The 22,818-nt window shown below is 41.9% G+C and overlaps 1 protein-coding gene across 3 annotated transcripts in view; it reads right to left on the bottom strand.

Annotated features, from left to right (window-relative positions):
- The window catches only part of gulp1a (GULP PTB domain containing engulfment adaptor 1a), a 97,538-nt gene that overhangs the window by 58,502 nt on the left and 16,218 nt on the right, over positions 1-22,818 (bottom strand). For 2 of the 3 annotated variants that reach the window (XM_069663127.1, XM_069663133.1), the window contains exon 2: positions 3,694-3,784. The exons of the other annotated variant lie outside the window; for it this stretch is intronic. The gene's annotated coding sequence lies outside the window, so the exon portion shown is untranslated. The remainder of the gene's footprint in view (positions 1-3,693; positions 3,785-22,818) is intronic. 3 annotated transcript variants of the gene reach the window in all.

The following is a 22,818-nucleotide window of genomic DNA, read 5'->3' as shown; positions in this document are numbered from 1 at the left end:
CACTGTTCTTGACTTCCTTGTTCCTTTATTATTTTATGATAAAATGCATCACTGACTTTGGCAAAAGACTCTGACGTGGAGTCTGCTTCTTGTCTGAACTATCTGAACTCCTGGGGAAAGGAAAGAGCTGACCAAGCACAGCATATCTGCTCATATTAAAGTGTTTGTATAAAGACGGGGAGTTTGATCAAGATGAATGAAGGCTAACGCTGCTTCCCAGACAGCAACAACTGCCCCCACTGCCTTCTCACAAAATTATTTCCTGCTTTAATCTCTCTAGAAAACACGCTTCAGACACGATGACTCAATATGATGACGTTTCAAGTTGGGGAAAAGTTCAAAAAAGTTCAGAAAGTCTTCAGTAAGAGAGGCACCTTACTGTATATTACAGTGGATGAGCAGGTACCCATTGCATTAACAATTCCCTGGAGATTGCGGACGTGTTTCATGGCAGATAAAAATGCTGCTTAAACTGGGGAACACTCTCATAAATCCTAAAAGAAGTATTTCATAGGTCCATTTATGGCCCAAATCTACTCTAATAATTTACTTCCTCCACTCCTGTTTCTGCATGATAAGACTTTCCCAGGCTTCCACATAAAATCTGGCCAAAGTCATTTCTACAAAGCCATATGTTACTGTCAGCAACTGTTTCACATGAACTGCCTACACTGGAGAGCCCGGCAAGCTCTGTTTTATAAAGCTAAGACTTTTCAGGTCATGTTTACTCTCAATGACACTAAATAAAGCGCGTAAAAAGCAGACGAGGCACTAAATAGAAGCCACAAGGTCCACAGAAGCTCAGATGGTACATAAAACATTAAAGACCTGCTGCAGCCACACAAACTGTCCTCTTTAACATAGGCCTAGATAGCGACGTGCATCTGGCTGCTACAGGCAAGCGGCACATCAATCATGGGAGGTCTAGCCAAAAAAAATGTGATCACATTTTCTACGATACTTCCATTCTCAATGGAAGAAAACATCAAAGCTTTAACCCAGCTCTCCTTCTCTCAGCCTTCCTCTTCATCACTCTGTCCTGGCTGCCTCTGAAATAAAGCCTCCAGTTAAAGCACACACACACGGCCCGATGGAGTGTGGACTACCTGACAAAAGCATGGCACAATGAGAGGAAGGACATAAAGCTCTGTGATATGTGATGTTTTTCCCTTTCAGCACTAATGTACTCATTTAATCATTGACGTGCAGAATATGGATGCAAAACGAAGATGCCAAACTCAAAGGGACAAAAATGGTTGTATGGATAAAAACGTAGTGCTGAAGGAAAGGGCTGTCAGGCGTCAAGGTGAAGCTGTGAAGATATAGCGTGCACCTAAACTGAAATGTATTGTTATGTGGACTATTGGCATGACCCCATCTACAGCGGTACATAACTTGTGTTTCCTTACTTTGGCAGGCTTCTCCAGAGAGGGGCGGAGTTGACTACGGATGGGTATCATTAGGATTTTATTAATAAAAGTATCGATACTGATGCTGCTTATCGTTAACGATACTTGTCAATACTCTTATCGATACTACTCTCAAAGAATGCACAATATTGGATATTTTCTGATCCTTTTTGCCGATTTCGATACCGATATATTAGGCACATTTTTTTCCCACTTAATTGCAGAGAACATCAAGTCTCCCCTGTAGTGGAATTAATATCATGTCTACTCTTATTGTCGTGGCCCACGGGCAGATTCCTGAGATGGGTCATTAAATTTGTAGTGTTGAATGAATTAAAGATTTGGCCCCTCCTCGCATGACCGATGCTGAGCACGACCTTCCTGTCTGTTTTGGAAACTTTGAAAAACTGCCATACCGCAGACACATTGCACCATTCTTCACGCTGGACGCATTGCACGCGCACACTAGCGCTGAGTTAATGTCATAGCATTACATCAAGCTTTTTAGGGAATCAGCGAGCATTTAGGGAGAATTAAAACACTGTTTTATCGGCTGAAAATATTGGCAGAAGAATGACTTGTCTGTCCATGCCGATATGTTATTTACAAGCCATAATCTGCATATACCGATAACATGCCGATAATATTGTAAATCCCTACTACTCTCCATTATTTGGCGCACTGTGGTGTCATTTTCCCTTGTTTAGCGATGGAGAATGGGTTTAACTTGGGTGTCTGACTCCTGCTAACAGTACCCACTGCAGATGAACTGAGGAGGTACTAGCAGTAACGCTAGCAATGGCATTAGCATTAGCCGCTTTGTAAAAGCAGTCAAACATGCTGCACTGCGTCAGATTTATAGACTGTTGAACTTGTGTTTTATTTAACATGACCAACACACAGCAGTCAACACAATAATAACAATTTTATGAATTAGACAGCTTATGAACGTTATTTTCCAGTTCAGATTTTAGTCTGAACATCTGGCTCATGGTTTTGATTAAATGAACTGGGCTTCAACTTGCGCAAGATTTTGCCACAAGATCTCATAGCGCAAAGAACAAAGCCACACGAGAGTTACAGGGAAAGATATAACAACATGCCGAAAATACACTCGTGGCCAAAGTCGACACTAACAAAGAGTAACATAAACATCAGTGCAAAACTAACTTACATATTCATGGACGCACAGACGTTTAAAAGAGTCCGTCCGCGATCACTAATGTCTCCGTAGTAGCTGCAGTAAACAAGTCCAGGCATGTCTCCCTCACTGCCGTGTTTCGAAGGGGATGTGCTGAGTCGTGCTGCATTCAGGAGCGCTCAGAAATGTGAGTTATCAGACACGTTTTTACATATTTTTAAAGATCGATCTCAGGATTTATGAATCGATATTGGGTTATTCAAATGAGAATCGATTCGAATCGGAAAAATCGATTTTTTAAAACCAGCCCTAAACATAACCACTATTTTCCATTACGCTTAAAAAGTAGTGGGTTAGGTTTTAGGAAATATTATGGTTGTGCTAAAATAATACAGCAAAGGTGACTTATGGTTTCACACGAAACACCATCAGCAGTGGAAAGAGAAAGAAGCTGAAGGCTGCCAAGCACACATAAAACAGTGGTGTTGACTGAAACAAAAACACCTTCATGGAGCAGGCACAAAATGTACTTCCAAGTGAAATACAATAGTTTGTGCTGAATGACAGGAATAAAAGGGTAAATCCGTGTTCTGGTGAACAATTTAATATTTAACATTTCTGTGACTATTTCACAAACTGTGTGAGACCAGGTTGTCATATGACATGTGACACGTGACATGTTTGTGGGTGTGTGCATTGCAGGGGGGTGTAATGACAACAGAATCACTATGAACGGGTCTGTTTTGGGAGCACTGTATAAAAATGGTCTATTTTAAACTGTGATATTCAGCAGCACTGTAGCACTTTGAATGACGCTCTTATAAGTACAAAGTAAAAAATGTCACAGCCTGCATGAATACACCTTCTGAGAAAAAGAAAAGCAAGATAGCATCACAATGTCACCTTACTCCTGTCTGTGTTATAACACAAAGCTGTCAGAGCTGCATGTGTGGGTGCTACTATATGCCACGAGCTGCCTTTTGTTCCTATAATCACGCAGAAAACCTTTGATCAGAACAATAAGCAGGTGTGCATTAGGAGGAGCTTAGCTGAGGGGGTGTGAAGTAGGGGGAATATCTATAATGATACATAATAATAACTTCAGGAGACAGCTGTGGAGTGTGAGAGACAGGACATACGGACCTTACTGTTACTGTGGACTGTTGATGTTCAGGTTTCTTTGTTGTGCCTCACGCATCTAAAGGCTGCTGGCTGCTCATTAGTTCTGCATCTTCTGTAGGAGGAGACAGAAAAACGAGAGACGTTTTAAGAGATGCACACGCTCTGCTCGCTGCAGTCATTACATTAAGCACTTCAGAATAATGTGTACAGTTATTCATTTGTCTGAGAGCTGTTGCTTTAATCCTCTCAGTGTGAGGAAGTTAATTTGAGTAGAGAAAAAATACTTTGTATTTCAGTTGTAATAAAGGGTGTGGTAAATACGTAATGAAGAGTTGATCTTTGTTTTTTGGGTTGTACAATCAGAATCAGAACACAGTAAATAGAAACATTGAAACTGTAAAATCTTTGAGTGTAAAATCAGAAAAGCTGCAGTTGTTTGCTGAAGAGGAAAAAAACAAAGTACTGTTGTGGTGCTGGGATTCTCTCGGCTGCAAGTCTTGTTTTCCAGATAAAAGAATGTTACACCCCAACAACTGTCATTACAACAGGGCAGGTTTAAGTAAAAAAAGAGAGGAGGAATATTTTTTAAATTCTGCTGTTAAGAATGAAGTCGATCTTTCAGTACCACTGCCAGTCATTAGAAAAAGTAAATCAGAGGAGAAGGAGTCATTTATTTAAATGTTTCCCTTTTTTTGCATTTACTAAAGGAAATTAATTTCTTTCAGGTTGCAGTATTTGTGCCAGGCACAAGAAACAAATAAATCAGAGAGGGGTGATTTTTATTTATTTATTCATTTTCAAGGTCAAAATGTCTAGAATAAACTTTCAGTAATAATCTTATTTAAATCTAATCTAATTTAAATAAATGTCTGTTAAGTCACTATCTATCGCTGAATGAGGCAAAACAGTGGTGATTGAGCCTATGGCCCGCTGATGAAAGCCTTTGCATTTGCAGTATTACAGACTGGGTGTCTGGTGCGACTTTCGTGGAAAAAATCACAAGTGGCGCCCAGTTAGTGACGCGTTTTCCATCAGCCAGCAGTGGTTGGTCTGCCAGAGAGGGTAGGCGGAGCTAAGCGGCTGCTTTTCCGGTCTCTGCAAGTGTTGCGAGTAAACAGTAATCTACTATGGCTGAACAAACAAAGAAAAGATCGATGACTACAGATACAACTTCAACAATAAGTGAAAATCCAAAGAAAAAGAAACAAACTCGACGCTCAGATGAAGCAAACAGTCTGAAAAGGAAAGCGACCGTCAGCCGTCAACCGTGGACGTCACACATGCAACACTGTCTGGATATCTGGGAAGTGTGCTCCCGCATTTATCGTTGATCACCATAGGAGCCGCCAAAGAGAACAAAACTGAGATCTTCGAGATTACCACTTTAAACCTTTTTGTATTAGTACCAGGCATAGAAAAAGTATTCATGTGCCGTTTGTTGTGTTGGAGTACAGAAAGCGTGGCTCAGTGCTATCTAAAAGATTGTCATGGCTGAAGATCCTCCCTCCCTCTTCGTCTTCGTCTTCTCTCACTCCTCTCTCCTTCTTCCTGCAACAACAACGGTCTCACGTGAGATTTCAGCACGATACTTCTCCGTGAGCGAGACTTGGTTACAGACAACAATGGAGAGCATAAGGTAAAGTAGCATGGCTGCCACAGTGTTGTCAGACACTTATTATAACGATCTGAGCCTGTCAGTAGCAAGAACAGGCGCTTTTAGTGGCTGTATATTGGCGTTAGCGCGGTGCCCCGTTTAGTTACATTGTATCTCATTTGGCGGCTGCCGGCCGGTGCTCCCTCCCTGAATACTGGATCGTTTTCAATAATTGTTGTCTCCACTAGTCACTCACACACAAACACATGGGAAAATAGGGTCTAGGTTAAAATCCAAAAGTTATCCTTTAAAATGTAGAGAGTAAAATAAAAAGTCATCCGATTTCTTGTTTTTAATGCCTGGCAAAATAAAAATTTGATTCACAAATGATTATACCCACTAGTCATGAATTATATCCCAGTTGTCATGTTTGTCAAAATAATATGATTTCTCTTCCATATCCTGCAGCTCTGTACTGAACCATGCCAACCTCTGACTGACAAGTGGAAGAAGGAAACGCCTGAAATTATGAGGCAACACACATCCCCTGTCAACCCTGTCAGCAGACCGTATGACTCAGACATCAAGAAGTACAAACTTTAACCAGGAAACTCAAACGTTTGTGCTAGAAGAAAAAATAATAATATAGAACAATACAATAAGAGAACATATTAAAGCAATAATATAAAGCATTTCAAATCATATGAGTTATTGACTTTATAGCACTGTGTCAGGTATGGATTTGTGAGCTGTCAGTGTTTATTAATAGTTTGAAGAAAACAAACCAACACATTGATCAATCACTCTCAAAAATGCAATCTTGAAAAAAATCAATGAAAAGCTTCTCTGACAAATCTGAAATCTAAAAACCTCATGACAGCCTCTCGTTCACCAGAATACTGTAGATTCATGGAGATTCTCCAAAGCCATCACTGTTCTTTGGCCTCTTTCAGAATGATATCTGAGGAATGAGCGCTTTACAGACGGACCTTTAAAGATTAAAGTGGATACATGAGGGCAAAAGTTTTCTATTATGTGTCACACTGTAGTTTTGCATAGTTATCACGGGTGTGCCGGGGGGTTTGTGGGAAATGACATTCAAAGATAGATGTAAAGGGCAGACTGTGCATAGCTGTAGAAGGTCTTAGATTACTACAGGCAGAGTATCTGGTGATAGATACCATAGACTGTATAAAAAGATGGAAGACATGACAGCTCCCTAAAAGTGGAGCCAATCATTTCAAGCGCCCCCTGATGACTGGCTGCAGTATAGGTCATAAAGCCCGCCTCCTCCATGTTAACAGATGGGACATGAGTCAAACTATAAAATCAAAATACACGTCAAATACATTTTTCTCAAACATGGTTTCTGTCATTATAGTTAGTTCTTATCATGGTGATTTACATCCAAGAGTTCATTTTTCTCACAAGTTTACTTTTAATTAGTTATTTGATGCTGTAAAAAGGATGATTGACAGCTCTGTTTATTAGCAGAGTGGAGGAGGTACGGCGAGAGGAGACGTAACTAAAGTTCTCATATCTGTGAACGTCTGCTTCAGAACAACACAAAGACATGCGGGATGCTTGCTGTTTTTTTCAGCAAGTTAAGTGTGTTTTGGTGAGTGGAAGTGGCTATACTGTGTCTCCTATTGACGTCACCATCACAAGATGGCAGCGCCTATCACAGGGGCTATTTGAGCTTCAATTTCATACATTGAGAGCAGATTGAGACGTGTCCTCCATCTATATACAGTCATTGATAGACACTGATGGAGATCCTCCATATTTTTAAGTTTTTCAAAGAGAGCATGTGAAGTATTGCCTATTCAGGGTGATAGAGTTTATTATGTTTCATTCATTGTGCAAAAACTGCTAAATAGCACCTCAGTCAACTCCATCAGCGAAAATCGGACATCCTCAGAATGTAAACAGGATCACTATCAGCAGTGAAAAGTTGCAGTTGTCCAACAACTGTGCAGAAAAGGAGATGGAGATTTATTCATAAAAACAATCGTGTTGGGTAACTCGGCTTCATTGAAACCTTCTTTTTAGTATTTCCTGCAAATAAATACCCTTCACAAACTCAAATCCCTTCCTTCCCTCTAATGTAATTCCCATCTCAGCAAAAAACAAAGCTGACATAATAAAATCTCTCATATCCGTCTCCGGCCGAGAACAGATTTTCTTCAACGTTTCTCTCGGTGATGGATGAGTTCAAGTGGGTGCCTTTTGGCATCTCACAGTTTTTATTATACTGAGTAATGTAGAAGAACAGGTGAATAAACAACTCTTCAACAACAAGTTCGGCTTTGGAAAGGCTGTTTTACACATCAGTTATATTAGAAAAAAAGGAGCCGAACAGATGCTATGAGAGCTAATAGTTTGCTCTGTACTTAGGCAGGCAATGAACACTCGTGTAAAAGGTTTTAATTTGTGCTGCATTACTTGTTTTGTAATAGAAAAACAGTTTGTTTAGAAAAGCATGTGAAAGGAAATGGCAGAGGATCACAGAATTCATTCAGCTGATGTTAAATCATCTAGTTCTTCCTCATTAGTAGAAGCCAATCACGCAAAAATCATAATTAAGAGACACTGGCATCGAGCCGCTTAGAGTCCCGAGGACGGAGGAGGGTTACTTGTTTTGAAGGAGGGAGGTCTACTGGATTAATCTGTTTTGGCAAGTTTGGAGAGCTCTGCAGCGAGTCGACTCCAAAACAAACTCAAAGAAACCAGCCTTGATATGGTATTCCATGTTAAGTCAAGTTTGTTTGTGTGGTCTAATATTAAAATATGACTCAAAGGCGTTCACAGGCGCAAAACAAAGCCGGCTCAGGGTCTCAAAGACAACAGAAAAACTAGAGTACAAACAGACTGCGGCTGCAGTACACCAAGAATGGAAAATCAGTTTTGACGAAAAAATAGTTGACCCAGATAATTGGATTATATCCAACAAGAGGAATGTAAACGGTGTTACACTTATGTAGTAAATCCAATGTAAGACATCTAAGTCCAATCACATCCTGTAATCAGTTCTCCATGTTGCTCCAGGTGCAGGACGGAGGGCTTAGGGTCAGGGGGAAGAAGGCGCTTTTTAATGGAGCAGGTCTTGGTAAGCAAGACCTCATTATAAAATAAAGTTTTCCAAAGATGTTGAACCTCTTTCCTGCCCTGTGGGCTTTGGCGCATGAGTTTTCCTGATAACACACACCATCGTGAGGGCAGTAGCACAAATCCAGTTTGCAACAAGCTGCAAGTGGAAGATAAGAAACAGGGGACATATAGATAGCACCGGACTGGCTCCGACCCATCGTACTTCCTGCGGGGCAGGACTGTGCCTGCCGCGGACAGATGTCAGGTTCTGGGCACAGACGGTACCAGCTGCTGAGTACAGCGTCCTGACCTGCACAGAGAAACTACACATCATCAAAATGCACCAGCTTGTAGCTGGATGTATCGAGCAGAGACTTTGTGACTCGTAGGCTTTCCTAATGGCTCATCCTTCACGGTACATTAGTGCTCTTACAGCATCAAATGACAATGAGAGAGGATTATGAATGTGTGCTTTAAATACCACCACAGTGAAGAGGATATCAAGTGCAGCTATTGTGGAATCTTATAGGAGAGACTTCAACCTTTGATAATCATTTTCAATTCAAACTGTGACTCGTAGGTCACTGATGGTAGTTTTCTTTACAACCTGGGTCTTGTTTGGTGAAATTGGGCAATCATTCATTTCAGTGATGACAACATTTTATCCACTGGCTTAAGGCCTGACATTTGAGGATATGGCAACTAACTAACCAAGAAATGTGACTTGACAACAACTGCTACGAGTGCAGTAGATTTTATCAGCAAATGCAAAATTTTAGAATTCTTGTGCAATAACCACAAGGTCCTTTTTGTAGCTGTTCTTGAGCTATCAATCACGGTCAACACGGATGAAAAGTCCTTGAAGTGCTCTATCTACTATCTGGTCTCTCCCTCTGCTCTGTCATTGCCACCGCTGCCCTGCACCAGTACTGCGCTCGTACTTTCAGCCCCACCACCACCCCAGCATCCACCTGCAGGCTCTGGCTAGGGGGTTTAAGATATTATGTCATCACTCCTCAAATTTCTGCATGTGAAATAAATCTACGAGGAGACACAAGCTGTGTTCTGCTGCTGCAATAGATTCACAAAGGTGAGTTGTTTGACTGAAGTACCGTCACACTGGGAGGGATCAGTTGTAAGCACAGATAGAATCAGCAGCAACATCTGTTAGTTAAAACAGGAACGCACTACAGGAAAACAGCAGATCTGAGATCAGTGTTTTTTCCATTAAGTGTTTGTAGAGTGAAGTTCAGCTCATTTCCAACTCGTGCAAGATAAAAAAAATCCTCGTGGTCTCAAGTAGCTAGCAGCTAGTCAGTAACACAGATACTTCGCTTTGTGACATCCACAGCCATGCAACGAGTCGACAAAACCTGGCACCCCATCCTCTGCCACCCGAGCACCCTGATGTTATCATTTTTACATTTCCAGTCAGCTTTAGCACTGACTGAATGTAGAGCCCTGTCAGTGTTAAAGAGATGTTTTAAACAGGGTGCTGGTTTAGCTCAGTTGGTAGAGCAGGCACCCCATGTACAGAGGCTGCAGTCCTCGACACACTGATCGCAGGTTCATTTGGTGCATGTCATCCCCAACTCTCTGCTCCCCACACTTCCTGTCTCTCTTCAGCTGTCCTATACTAAAGGCAAAAGCCCCCCCAAAAAAGTGTTATCTTAAAGGGGACATATTTCAGCTATGCATCAATTTTCTATTATTCGAAAGTGTTTCTGAGTCACTTTGGTAAAGTTTGTTTCGTTTTAAAAATTGTATACATATTCTAATTTAACTATTTTCCGGAGCCTCTCCTTCCTCCTGAACTGAACAAGCCGTTATGCCATCAGACCTTAGCGACAACTGGCAGTATTTAGAGTGACCGCACAACCCCTCCCCATGTGTAAGATCCCACGCGGCACCGCACTGCACCGTCACTCCAAAGTTGTAGAAGCATGGCTGCTCTAGGATCGGTTATTCGGCCTTATATGTACGAGCCAGAATCGCCACGAGGTATCGGAATGGTAAGCTGAAATCTTGACGACGGAGCTAGTGCAAGAAGGCTGCCTGAGGTGAATGACGGTGAATGAGGATTGGTCGATTTCAGCGAAAGCAAGGTTCTACACAGAAACCTGCAGCTGTTCTGAACGGCCATATTTGCAAAATATGGGAATATACATTTAAAAGATACGGCCCCTTTAATTCTGCAATTCTGTCCTTGATTCTGTTGTCACACAAACATTAGGAACCTGTCTTATTCACCCCATCCCCCCACCTCCCCTAAACATATAAGGCACAGTCCAGGCCTATGCGTGTATTTCTAAAAACCCTACAAAGATAAATTTAAACACACATATACTGTATGTACCCAGGTGTTTCATGGGAGAATGCAGGCACATCTGGGTGACATGATCCCACATGTGGCCTTTGAGGACACTCGCGCATAAGAAATGCACTGTATAAGCTGACTGGCACTTTTTCATCACTTTTTTATCGAGTAATTTTTGTTGACTTTTGAAATTGTCTGCATCCCCAGATCCCTGCAATCCAGCTGTTGAAGAAACATTCAGAAAAGAAAGAAAAGAAAGAAAAACTTCAGAAATGAGATCAAGGAAGTGCAAAATAAATATATTTTCATCACCTGGGCTGGAGCTGAGAGGCGGGAGTCTTTCAGTGCATGAGCACATACAGGGAGGAGAAAATTGAGTTGGGCATCTATTGAATAAAGTGAGGTGTGAGGAAGTCTATTGAAAAATATGGAAGATGTGCAAACGCTCCTTTTGCTCATGTCACATAAAGCATCTCAAAAGACTGGAAACCTCGCCAGAAAAACACACAACAAACACACCACAGAGGATTTTCACGCTGCAAAACCTGACTGCATCTCTGTCAGCGTGCTTTAGAAGAAAAGGGACTTAGAGCCGCTTTAATGTACAACCTGACCTACTTTAAACACTAACTGATACTCCATGTCAGGTTCAGTCAAGCTAGGTTGAACTGTAATTCCATGTGAGCAGAGAAGCATTAATCAGGTTCTTTCCCAGTGTGCACACCGCACGAACGTGGGCTGACAGGCAAACGCAACAAGGGGTTTGTATTATTGATAAAACATTACCAGAACACCTCCTTCTCCTCCTCCACCCGGGGTAGATTCAGAAGGACTCCACGTCTCTGCTGCTGCTGAGCCGGCCGAGCCATGTCGGATGAACATTTTTGCTTCAAAGTGTATATGTGAATTCCTCCGGGATTCAGCAGACGACAAATACCCCCAGCTGAGCATTACACTCAAAGACAAGCGGAGTTTTACCCTTGTCTGCTGACACCGACTCAAGCAGCTACATGAGGAAGTCAAACTAACAGACAATACTTTTTATAACAGAATTCTAAATCCAAGATGTTCAATCGTAATCAAGTTGGATTTTTATTGTAATTCTAAAAACGGACTTCCTTTTTATAGTGGTTTAAAGGAACAGTGTTACCCTGAGGCACAGTGCATTAGTTTTTCTCCAAGCTCCTCCTATGTATAGTTGTTTTTATGATCAGTATCTTACATTGGCCTATTAATATGATACCTGCAGAATAATGAAGACATTAACTACCCTAGCTGGCAAACTTAGAGTATCTCAATGCCCAGCTTGGTCCTCGAGCTCGTCCTGATGATCCTCAGCCGTAGTGATGAGTAAGAGATCTAAGAGCAGTACGCTTCGGGATTTGAAAGTTGTACCAGTGAGAAAATATGTAGTTCATGAGCCAGATCCCCCAGAATATAGGGCTTTCTATGTACTATCACTCATGTTTTCATCCCTCCATCATTAAACATTTGTCATTTTTTTTTGCCATTTTTCACATAGAGCCAGTATATCATGAAGTCATATATCATTGTAAAGCTTAGATTTTAAACTATGTACCAGTCACATTTTCATGACACTCCCGACACCAGAATTTGATCTTTGACCTCTAATGCGGTAATAGGGCAAATTCTGCCCTTACAACCACCTTCATATTGATCTGATATGCTATGGATAGTTCCATCATAAAGAGCACAAAAAGAGCTTTACAATTATATATTACATGAATAACAACAATAACAACAAACTTTGGGCAGTTTGGCACGACCAACCCCCTGGTTCATCTAAGAGCGGTATGCTAAGGTCTTTAAAAGTTCTACCATTGAGGAAACATAGTGCCAAAGGAAAGTGCTGTTTGACTGTAACTGTGCGTTCACCCCGAACGCGAATAGAAGTGAATCTGCGGCAAGATTCCAAACAAAGTCAATGCAATGATGCGAGTAGACACGAATTCGCAGCGGGCAGCGCAATGACGTGATGCAAATTTGCGCAAGTTGAAAAAATTCCTCAGCCAATTCGCCTCACCTGGTTTAGCGAAAGCCTATCAACATCGAGATTCTCCTGACGCCGTTGGTAACCATGGAGATAAGCCCCGCTTCCTCTTCCCCATTCCAGAAGTGAAGGGTGAATATTCGCCTGTTATTTAAATGCGAATTTTGATCTGGCGGTCAAACTCGCACAAGTTATATCCTCAATATAGCAAACACTAAAATTGATCTAGTTTTTGTAGCCCTTTTTTTAGGTGTTTGAAACACGTTTTTTTGCAGGTCTTACAGGTGCACAGCTTATTCATTGACTGCTTAGCTTGCATGTTTCAGCTTCTTCAAAAAAGGGCAGTACTCACTGTCATAGCTAATACACCGACAATTAATAAGTACCTTAAACATCCTAACCTCAAATAATCCAAACTAACCCGTTATTGTCTGAAAAGCCTGACATGGCCTTGCAACATAATAACATCAGAGACTGAAGCTTCTAGTTTTCATGATCCTGGTTGTTGGAATACTCTAAACATTTGATTTGCATTCAAATCATTTAATGTTGATTCCACATACCCAAATGATTCAGAACTAAACTTTGTTTTTCTTAAACACATCTGATTCACTTTGTTGTGGGTGGATGTGTGTTTTATATTGCACGTGTTTGTTTTAATTAATACTTTGCTTTATTTGCCCACAGTCTCTGCCTGAATATAGTCATTGTCCCATTCAGACTGCTCTTCACATTCTGTCTTCTAAGTGGATAAAACACGGAGCGTGCGGGCTGCTCTTAAGACTCGGCTGTCTTTAAGTCGAAAGCTTTCCATTTCCCCTTATGCCTCCTTCGCCCCAGTTGCCAATCAGACACCACAGGGGTTCCCGTGCTTCCTGACTGTGCAGCTCGCGGTGTGAAAATCCTCTCAGCTAAACTCTATTCTTTCCAGCACTCGTACTTTACAGACTCCAGCTTGTTTTATACTTTTTCAATTAAGGTTTGTTTGTCTATTGTTGAAAAAATAAAGATTAAAGGGATTATGTGGAGCAGAGTCATTAACAGAGGCATTGATTGCTGCATAATCCCATTATTGTGCAATATAAAAGTAGACTGTTTGATCAGTCCAAAAAACATGCGCCAGGAAACTCCAGGACACTGCTTTCTGGGTCTCCAGCTACTCCAGGGTTTAAGAGTCCCTGAAGAGACTTCTGGAAGCACTGCTGACATGATTCCAGTTTCAAAACTGACACTGGTTTTCAGTGAGTACGGGCACAATCAGAGCCTTTCAGAAACAATGACACACTAACCCACAGTCGCTTTGCTTTTTGTCTCTCATCAGTCATGACTTGTCCTTCCCATAGTCATCACAGCATTGATGAATCTTTTTATAAAAGCAAACAAACAAGAGGAGGCTTAAAGGTGCTGCCGAACCTGTTGTATATGCTCACTGTTACATTTTCAATTCTTCTAATGCCGACAAGTGCTGGGGTAAGCTGTCAGTGGATTTTTGCCCCACATAGAGCACCACTATTTTGGGTGAAAGAACCAGTAGCTGTTCTGTTCGTGCCTGTTTTAACCGTCACACTCATGCCCAATTTACAAGAATGGGCATGTGATAAGTGATGTTTGTTTTAAAACAGCATTTTAAAATGAAAATGTAGTAGTGTGGATTTAAAGTGGTAATCTCGAAGATCTCAGTTTCATTCTCTTTGGCGGCACCTATGGTGATAAATGGTAATTGCAGGAGCACACTTCCCAGATATCCAGACAGTGCTGCATGTGTGACGTCCACGGTTGGCTCCGGTTGTAACTCTTGATTTTCCTCGCTGACGGTCGCTTTCCTTTTTAGACTGTTTGCCTTCATCTGAGCGTCGAGTTTGTTTCTTTTTCTTTGGATTTTCACTTCTTGTTGAAGTTGTATCTGTAGTCACCGATCTGTTCTTTGTTTGTTCAGCCATAGCAGATTACTGTTTACTCGCAACACTTGCAGAGACCGGAAAAGCAGCCGCTTAGCTCCGCCTACCCTCTCTGGCAGACCAACCACTGCTGGCTGATGGAAAACGCGTCACTAACTGGGCGCAGCTTGTGATTTCTTTCAGCGAAAGTCGCACCAGACACCCAGTCTGTAATACTGCAAATGCAAAGGCTTTCATCAGTGGGCCATAGGCTCAATAACCATTGTGTAACCTCAGTCGGCGATAGATAGTGACGTAACAGACATTTATTTAAATGAAACTCTTTAATATCTTGAGGCCATGAATGCATAGATCTCTAACAGTGTGCAGTAAATTTTAAATATTTTCTCTTCAAGAGACTAAAAGTGAGTTCTTCAGCTCAGTCGAGTGCCATAAACTTGTCAGAAAAGTGAAAGCACACTTCACCAGAGTGAATCAGCGCCGAATCACGGAGAGGGTAAGCTGCATTTATAACACCCTCGCATTATTCACTCAGAAGACTTGCATTTACACTGACTGGCTCTTCTTAAGGTCAAAGTGCGTTTTATTCAGACTGTTTGAAATCTATTCTGGGAAAAGTGACTTTTTCAAAATGGGGACCCCAGCACCTGCGCTGTGCGTCAGCCGACTTCACTTTTGATTATGTGTTTGACAGGAACAAGTCGGACAATTGGTCTAAGCCGGTGTGATGGGGAATCATCGGTTTTCATTATTTTTACTGCCCACTGTGTAGGAGAGAGCAGGACGGTGTAAAGTGTGCTGTTCTAAAGATAGATGACAATGGGAAACCATGCTGAGCAAGTCTACACTGAAAAACACCGAAGGGGAAATGCTTTGAAAAGTTTCACCAAAACAATGTTAAGATTAATTATAGAACACTTTTATTTTTGTAGAAGCTCTTCCTGAAAACAAAGCAGGGTCGAGAGATACGACCTGAAATCTAGATCTCAATGCTTTTAAAGGGCATCAGTGCAAATGTAGGGAGAGCTTCTGAAGTATGTGAAGTAAACATTAAAGAGAAGATCGTTGTATCATTCTAATAACTCTGAGTGACCATAACTGCTCTTATTCAGAAGTTAAAACCCCTTTAGGCACGATGTGGTGAAGTAGAAGTTCAAGGCTGTGTTTGAACCTTGTTTGTCTGCAAATGCAAAATATAAAGCTGACTAAATTATTTAAAATATAAAAAGATTTTGAAATCACAGCTTCCATTCGCCCACTCCATGTGAGGGACGCTTCAGATCATGTTACTAGTTCCCACCAAAACTAGCGTGTTGAAGCAGGTTTCTCTTTTCCCATTGCCAGTGGAGTATCCTCCTGTCAGTCTCTTTTCTGCTGCGTCACCGTTTGACGTCACAAACACGCCGGAAACAGGGTCGTTTTGTATCTATCACTCATTCAGTCTATTTATCAAACTCGGCGACGACAAATTTGGAACGATGTTCGAGCGCTGCTTTGATGGAGACGGGCGGCAGCATCGCGCCAGAAAGGGCGTGTCGACCCGGGTTTTGTGTTCCCATCATTGCTGATCGGAGCAAGGCGATAATTACACGGGTCTACTGCAGAGTCATTTGACCCAGGTCTGGTTGGCGATAGTAACCTTTCACACTAAGCAAAAAAGCCGGGTGTTTTTTTATCACTGGGAAAGCAGCCATATAGTGTTTTTAGCAAACAATAATAGAGCCCTTCTGTCCTGAGTGTGCCCTGGCTCATCTGTGCTGTTATAAGTGTGTTACATGATTGAAAATACTCTGAAGTTGGCTACAAGACAGCCTGTCTGAGAGGAAACTCATGAATATACTGACATGATTTAAACTGTAGTGTCCTATTAAAAGTTTGACTGTATTCCTGCGCGGTCTTACATGGAAGACTCATGAACTGAACTCCACTGGTGCGGATTCCACTCACACACAGGAAGAAAGACCTCATGCCAACTTTAAAGTTCAATGCATGTATGGGCCAGTGGCCAAAGCAATCTGCCAAGGGGCCATCCTTCTCTGTCAGTGTACAGAGTGGCTGTGACAGGAAGTAGCCTTGAGGGTAACTAAGCAAGCGAAACACATCTTCAGACTTCTTCCAGCTCATCTTGATTTAGCAGTTCAACTCCGAGGTCAGGATTCCTCAGCTCTCACTGAATCCCTCTGCTGCAGAATAGGAGCAGAGTGGAAATCATTTTTTCATGTTGTAAAGCTCCCAGTTGGAAATAAAATACCTCTAGCACATATGTCGTATCATGTGCGTACAAGCATTTAATGTAGGCGGGCCGAGCACAAATTTAATTACAGACAGTATAGTAATCCCACTCCACATGTCGCCACAGTCTGTGAAGAACAGCTGTTCAGAAGACTGGAAATATTATCAACTTATTTTGTGTCCTTGCACTAAATGTAACCTCCCTGCTGGGCTTTTCAGGTGGGCAGCTATTTAAATTAGCTTTTCAATCAATGTCATTGCAGAACGCTCGGTAACAAAAGGCCCAACTTTCTCTCATAAAGGACGTCTAAGAGGAAGCGCAAAGTCAGCCCGACTTGTTCCTGTTACTTTGGAGGAGGTATGTTGTAGATGATACCGATACATTCTTAAGAGAGAATGATTTCTGAGTGACTTAGAACTGTCCTCTCTTAAAAGTGTGGAACACAAACCTGCACTTTTGTTACAAAATGTGACTTATTACAGTTTCCACAGCAGACCAGTCCACATATGAAGATACTTCAGTTCGCTGCTGCATTCACTACATCAATGAAAAATGCAGTGCCTTCTGACAGCGCTGCTACAATTCATATTCATCACCTGTCATTTCGAGGCCAAGATGAATCGGCCTTCAGGAATGAAAAAGACAAATAATGGTGGCACATGTCCATGAGGGTGGTGCCTGCTGAATCAATGCAAAGCCCTGGTGTAGAAAAGAATTCAGGTCAATACACTTCACTGCCTCGTAGACCTGGTTACCATCAGACTCAGAGAGCTCCAGATTTGCCAGCTCACGGCTCCTAAAGAAAGAAAAGATGCTGTAAATGGCCACAGTCCTTGGACTGGATCCTCCACATTCCTGCACTAACTATGTCACAACAGACCCTAACCCTAAACAAAGGCTGCGGGGAAAGAGGTCTTCAAATTCTGAACATGTGGGGCAGATAACTGTACACTCCACAGCCCTCAATATCCCAAAAAGCCGTTTCAGAGGCAGAGCTCTGTGAGTCAGAGTCGTATTGTCCTCGGCTTCTACAAACAAAACAAAATAAAAAATATTCATTAGATTATTTCTTTAGTTGTGGCCAATGTAGGACTTTTTTCCATGACAGTCTAAAATGGGATGAATCTCTTATTTTGAAGTTAAAATATGTGAAGAGCTCAGACAAGTCATAGAGAGTAGTCAAATGACCAAAAAACTGAGGGGGGAATTCACTGCGAATGAATTGCGGCTGCTGATAGCTCCATGAATTGCGCATCATTTGCCTCGCTACCTGCTTCGTCTCAAGGTCTGATTCGCAAAGCAAATTGCACTGATGATGTTCAAGCGCAAAAACACGGCAATACATTTCGCAGATCTGTGCAGTTTGCTCTTGTTGTGTGTCTGATTGTGGAGAGAAGCTGTCTGCACCTCCGCTCTATGCTGCGCGGTGTGATCGCAACTCCATCCATAGATCGATGATGAGATGGGAGAGGAAGGGCAGCTCAACAGTTTATTGTAAAGTCCAGACTCGACAGGTGTTTACTAGTTTAACTGTCTGTAACGCAGCTTCATTTTTTAAATGAGCGCACAAAAGTAGCTCGTCCGGATAATAATCCCAGTCCTGCGTAACGGCTCCTGACCGTTTCCACACATGTGGACACAGTGTGTTTGTGTGCTGACTGGTTGAGCCTCACACAGCCCCGGACTGATCGGTCTCCCGATTATAATAATAATGATGAAACATATTTTTAACAAATTGTTTTTACAGACAAATACATTTTTTGATCACACAAAAGGTGGAATTGTGGTCAGGATCAGTGTAAAGCCTTGTGAGAGCCCTTGACAGCCCTGCGCTGCAGTTACCACCAGCTCTCTGCAGACGGTGATATTTTCCCTCTAACTGCACGGTGCTGTTAGCGCTGGTGTTTGTGAATGAGGTGGTTTTTGCCACGAGGCTCTGAAGCACAGAGACGCTGTTTGCTCTGCAGTGCACTTCGGGGTGCATTCAACCCTCTGCGTGTGCGCGAGTCTTTTGTTGTCATTTGCACAGGTGTAGCTGGCGCAAAAGCCACCCAGTCCTTTAGTGAATTCCTCCCAGAATGTTCCCAGCTTGTTAATACTGAGGATTTCTTTGATTTACAATGTTAGGCGAAGAAAAGGTGGGTGTCTCTGAATTCTGGATTGACAGTACTTTGAGCTTTAGGATTGAAATTGAATTTTTCAGAACAAATTATTCCTGCTTCACTAATCAATGAGCAAAATAATTATCAGACTAGTAAATTAGTTGCAGCTGCACTTTTTGTACAATTCAGTTTGCATGATGAGAAACCCAAAGCAACACAGGAAGAGTACCACACAGGAGAATTGTTTTGGTCTTTGAAAGTTGAGAACCCGGTTACCTGGACTGATGTCTGCCAAACTTGCATTTGATGATGTCAGAGTGAAAAGTCAAGACGGGGGGACTGGCTCTTTTGTGTCAGTCATGCAGGTGCAAAACCATGACAGGCTGTAAATGTTGCATGAAGCCACTTTCAAACTCTCAATCCACAAAAGTTACTGTTGAAAATGTGTCTGTCATGTCTGTCAGCAATCAAAGACCACAGCAATCAGTCCCTATTTCAGAGAGTGTTGAAGTTCTCCCTCAAACACTGCCATGTGGCTGATTTCCATCAATATTTAATTACTTGAAATGTTTCCTGACAAAGACATTCAGCAGCTCATTACTGAAAATGGATTTCTGAATTCCAAACCCAGACTGCACTCATCACTCATCTCAATACACTGTTTAGGAGTGTGAAACCAGCCTGCTTCTGTTCATCAGGATGTATTATGAGTAAACCACAGAGCTTTTGTTCAACCAAACTTTGCAGGAAGACATTTCGAATCTGCATGCCACATCACGAATCACGCAGAAATGACGAAAGGCTGACGATAAATAAGCTTGTACGACCTTGGGGTGAGGTGGAATCGATTTATTTATTTGTTTGAGCAATCTGCCACCCAGAAGTTTTTCAAGCCACTACCATAAGCAGCAAATCTCAGCAATAAGCAACAACAAAGACATCTGTGCAAACAAACACTACAGGAGGCCTGCCACATCAAAGCTGTTATTTTGAGGTGGTTTTATCAGGAGAGCTCTCCTCGCCTGCACCTCGTCTTTAGCAAAGGAAACAGTTGGTTTGGGGCCACGGAAAGATCAATATTGGATATTTTCCCCTGACTCTGATTCTGTGAAGTGCTCATTTCCTGCTTTTTATGAATGGTAGAGCAGATTAGAGGCCAGGGAAGAGTCAGTCTGTATTTTACATCATAGAGAAAACAAGGTTTTTGATACATATCTTTAGTTTGAGTTTGATTTGGTAATGATTCTCTCTCTGGCAGACCAACCACTGCTGGGTGATAGAAAACGCATCACTAACTGGGCGCCACTTGAGATTTTTCTCGGGAATGACGCCACAGACACCCAGTCCATAAAAATACTATATACTGCAAATGCAAAGGCTTTCATCAGTGGGCAATAGGCTCACCCACCATTCGGTGATAGATAGCGACTTAACAGACATTTATTTAAAGTCGAGCTGAAACGGCATTTGAGAGTATCTAGCTTCCGTATCGTGACGTATTTCCGAGTGAAACAGGACTTGCAGGCGGGACATATCATTAGAGGGATTTGATTTGATCGTTGAGAAGTGGGCGTAGACAGACGTTCTCCACAGCACAGTAGCTAGCTAACTGACCGAACGTTCTTGGTGCTCTGCGGCTAAATGTTGCAGATTGATTGGTTGAAATTGTTTGGTGCTAACTTACATAAGCACGCGTAAAATTTAGTTTTACCAGAAGAAAAAATGATCGGATTTTGATATAAGAATACGAAGAAGTGGATTTTCTGTATTTTTTTGGGGCTGTATTGTCAAATAGCTGCACAATATTACCGGGGATGTGATCTAAAAGGATTAAAATGACATTTTTCATTTCACCTCGACTTTAAATGAAAAATTTTGAGATTGTAACAAAAGTGCAATGGATACTGTATCTCTTTAAGCTCTACAGTAATGGCACACAGGTACATTATTAACGTGACAGTGGTGTTAGAGACGAGCAGAGCAGCTCATTTATCCAGCAGCTGGTAGGGGGAAGCCTGGGCTGAGCCTGTTGTCGCTGCAGAGGGGTGGATGGGAACACGGGCAAAGTGATTAGCATCCATCACTGTCTGCTCCTCTCAGACAGCGAGAAGGCTGTGACAGATGAAGGGGACACAATCAGGGGTGAAACAGCAAAGCATGGCAGAAGAAAGAGGGCCGGGAGGGGAGAGGATGAGTCTGCTGCCCGCTCGGAGCAATGATAAAGTTAGGACACCAGCTTTTAAAGGTCAAGATAAGGATGGAAAAAATGTTTGCTTTGTGGAGATGACAGAAGTCTGAATAGCCATTGTTTGTGTGTAGGGAAGCTGGAGGAGGTGCATTAGTCAAACCTGTGAACTGTCAGCTCCAGGCAGAATTTTAATACATCTCATATATTATAACAAGGGTAGTCGTCCAATCAGATTTGACTTTCAAATACAAACCTTTGACAATAACTTCCCTTTTTCTTCCGTTTAGTGCCACATCAAACTGTATATCAGTGGTTCTCAAAGTGGGGTCCTAGGAAATGTGTTTCTGTTTATCACTATGAAACACGTCTGAGGTATTTAGGTTGATAAGTTTTACAATACAAATAGTTCCAATGGCATCTAAAGGTGCAAATGCTAGTAAGCATATGCTAAATCAGTGTTACGATTATGAGGGAGTCCTTGGAAAATGTTCTCCCCTGTAAGGGCTCCCTGGCCCCAAAAAGTTTGAGAGCCCCTGCTCTATATGTCAGCCTTTTACCATTCCTTTAGCACACACGCCTGCCCTGATGAACCAACATCTAATTTCTATTTGCTTCAAGTCGTGTAATCGTCGTGTTTAACAATACCATTTAACCGGATGAGGGATTTTAGTCATTGGAAGTCTTGAAATAGAGAAACAAGCTGAGCTTAAGTGTTTTTTACTAGTTTTAATTACCCTCTCTGTTTGTTGCAGAGGAGAACCGACCTCTGCTGCTAACAACCTCATAAACAATGAACACTGAAACATAAAAACATGCTGAGTGCCTGGAAATAAACTAACGGCAGCCGTTACTGCACAATAAATGGAAATTTCTTAAATGCATCACAAAAGAGTGCATAATTTATAAGTTATTTCATCATTGCAATATAGCAGACGTTTATCGCTCATTGCAGGCTTTATTTAAATTGTGCAGGCCTAGCAGAAGCTCAGCTCGTTGCCCCTTCTGTCATGTAAGAGACACAAAATCATTGTTTTTATAAGTGGGTTTGTTTTAGAGGGGAGATGACCTTGTGATGCACACTGAAGGGTCATTTTGATAATCTGTTATTAAATGGGGGGCGGGGCTTAGTCTCTCATGGTGCGTTCCATTTACCTCGGAAGTCGGAGGTTGGAAGTGGGAATGACGTCACACCCGAGTTGACCGCGGTCCAGTGCAACAAGTCGGAAAACAAAGTTGGACGCCTCCAGTAAAACAGTTATTGTGCTTGCTCTCTTGGAATACAGACAACAACAGAACAAACATGAGGTCCACAACATGCCCACAGATAGAAGTTGGACAGTACTGTGTGTAAGACTGAGTCAATGAGACACAAATAAGACAGAAGGGCTAATAAACAGTAGCTATATGCGCCGATAGCTCTAGTAAGGTTAGCCATTGTTAGCAATACCAGTGGATAACACCATAACAACATGTCCACAGGTAGAAGTTGGACAGTACTGTGAGTACGGCTGATTTAATGAGACACAAATAAGCAGAAGTGATGATAAACAGTTAATACTACAGCTTTCATTTACTGTTGATGCACTGTTGATGAGATATGAGGTCGGGGTTGGTGAAGTTCCTCCGACTTTCTGAGTCGGAAATCTGGGCGTTCCAGTTGAAATTTCCGACTGGGAACTCGGAAATTCTGACTTCCGTGTACAAATGGGACGC

Source organism: Semicossyphus pulcher, unplaced genomic scaffold (genome assembly GCF_022749685.1).
Source record: "Semicossyphus pulcher isolate SPU_LCO1_2020_fin unplaced genomic scaffold, fSemPul1.0.p SCAF_15, whole genome shotgun sequence".
In the NCBI taxonomy this organism is placed as follows: Eukaryota; Metazoa; Chordata; class Actinopteri; order Labriformes; family Labridae; genus Semicossyphus; species Semicossyphus pulcher.
Note: the sequence above shows the minus strand (reverse complement) of the source record. Positions and strands in the feature narration are given on the sequence as shown.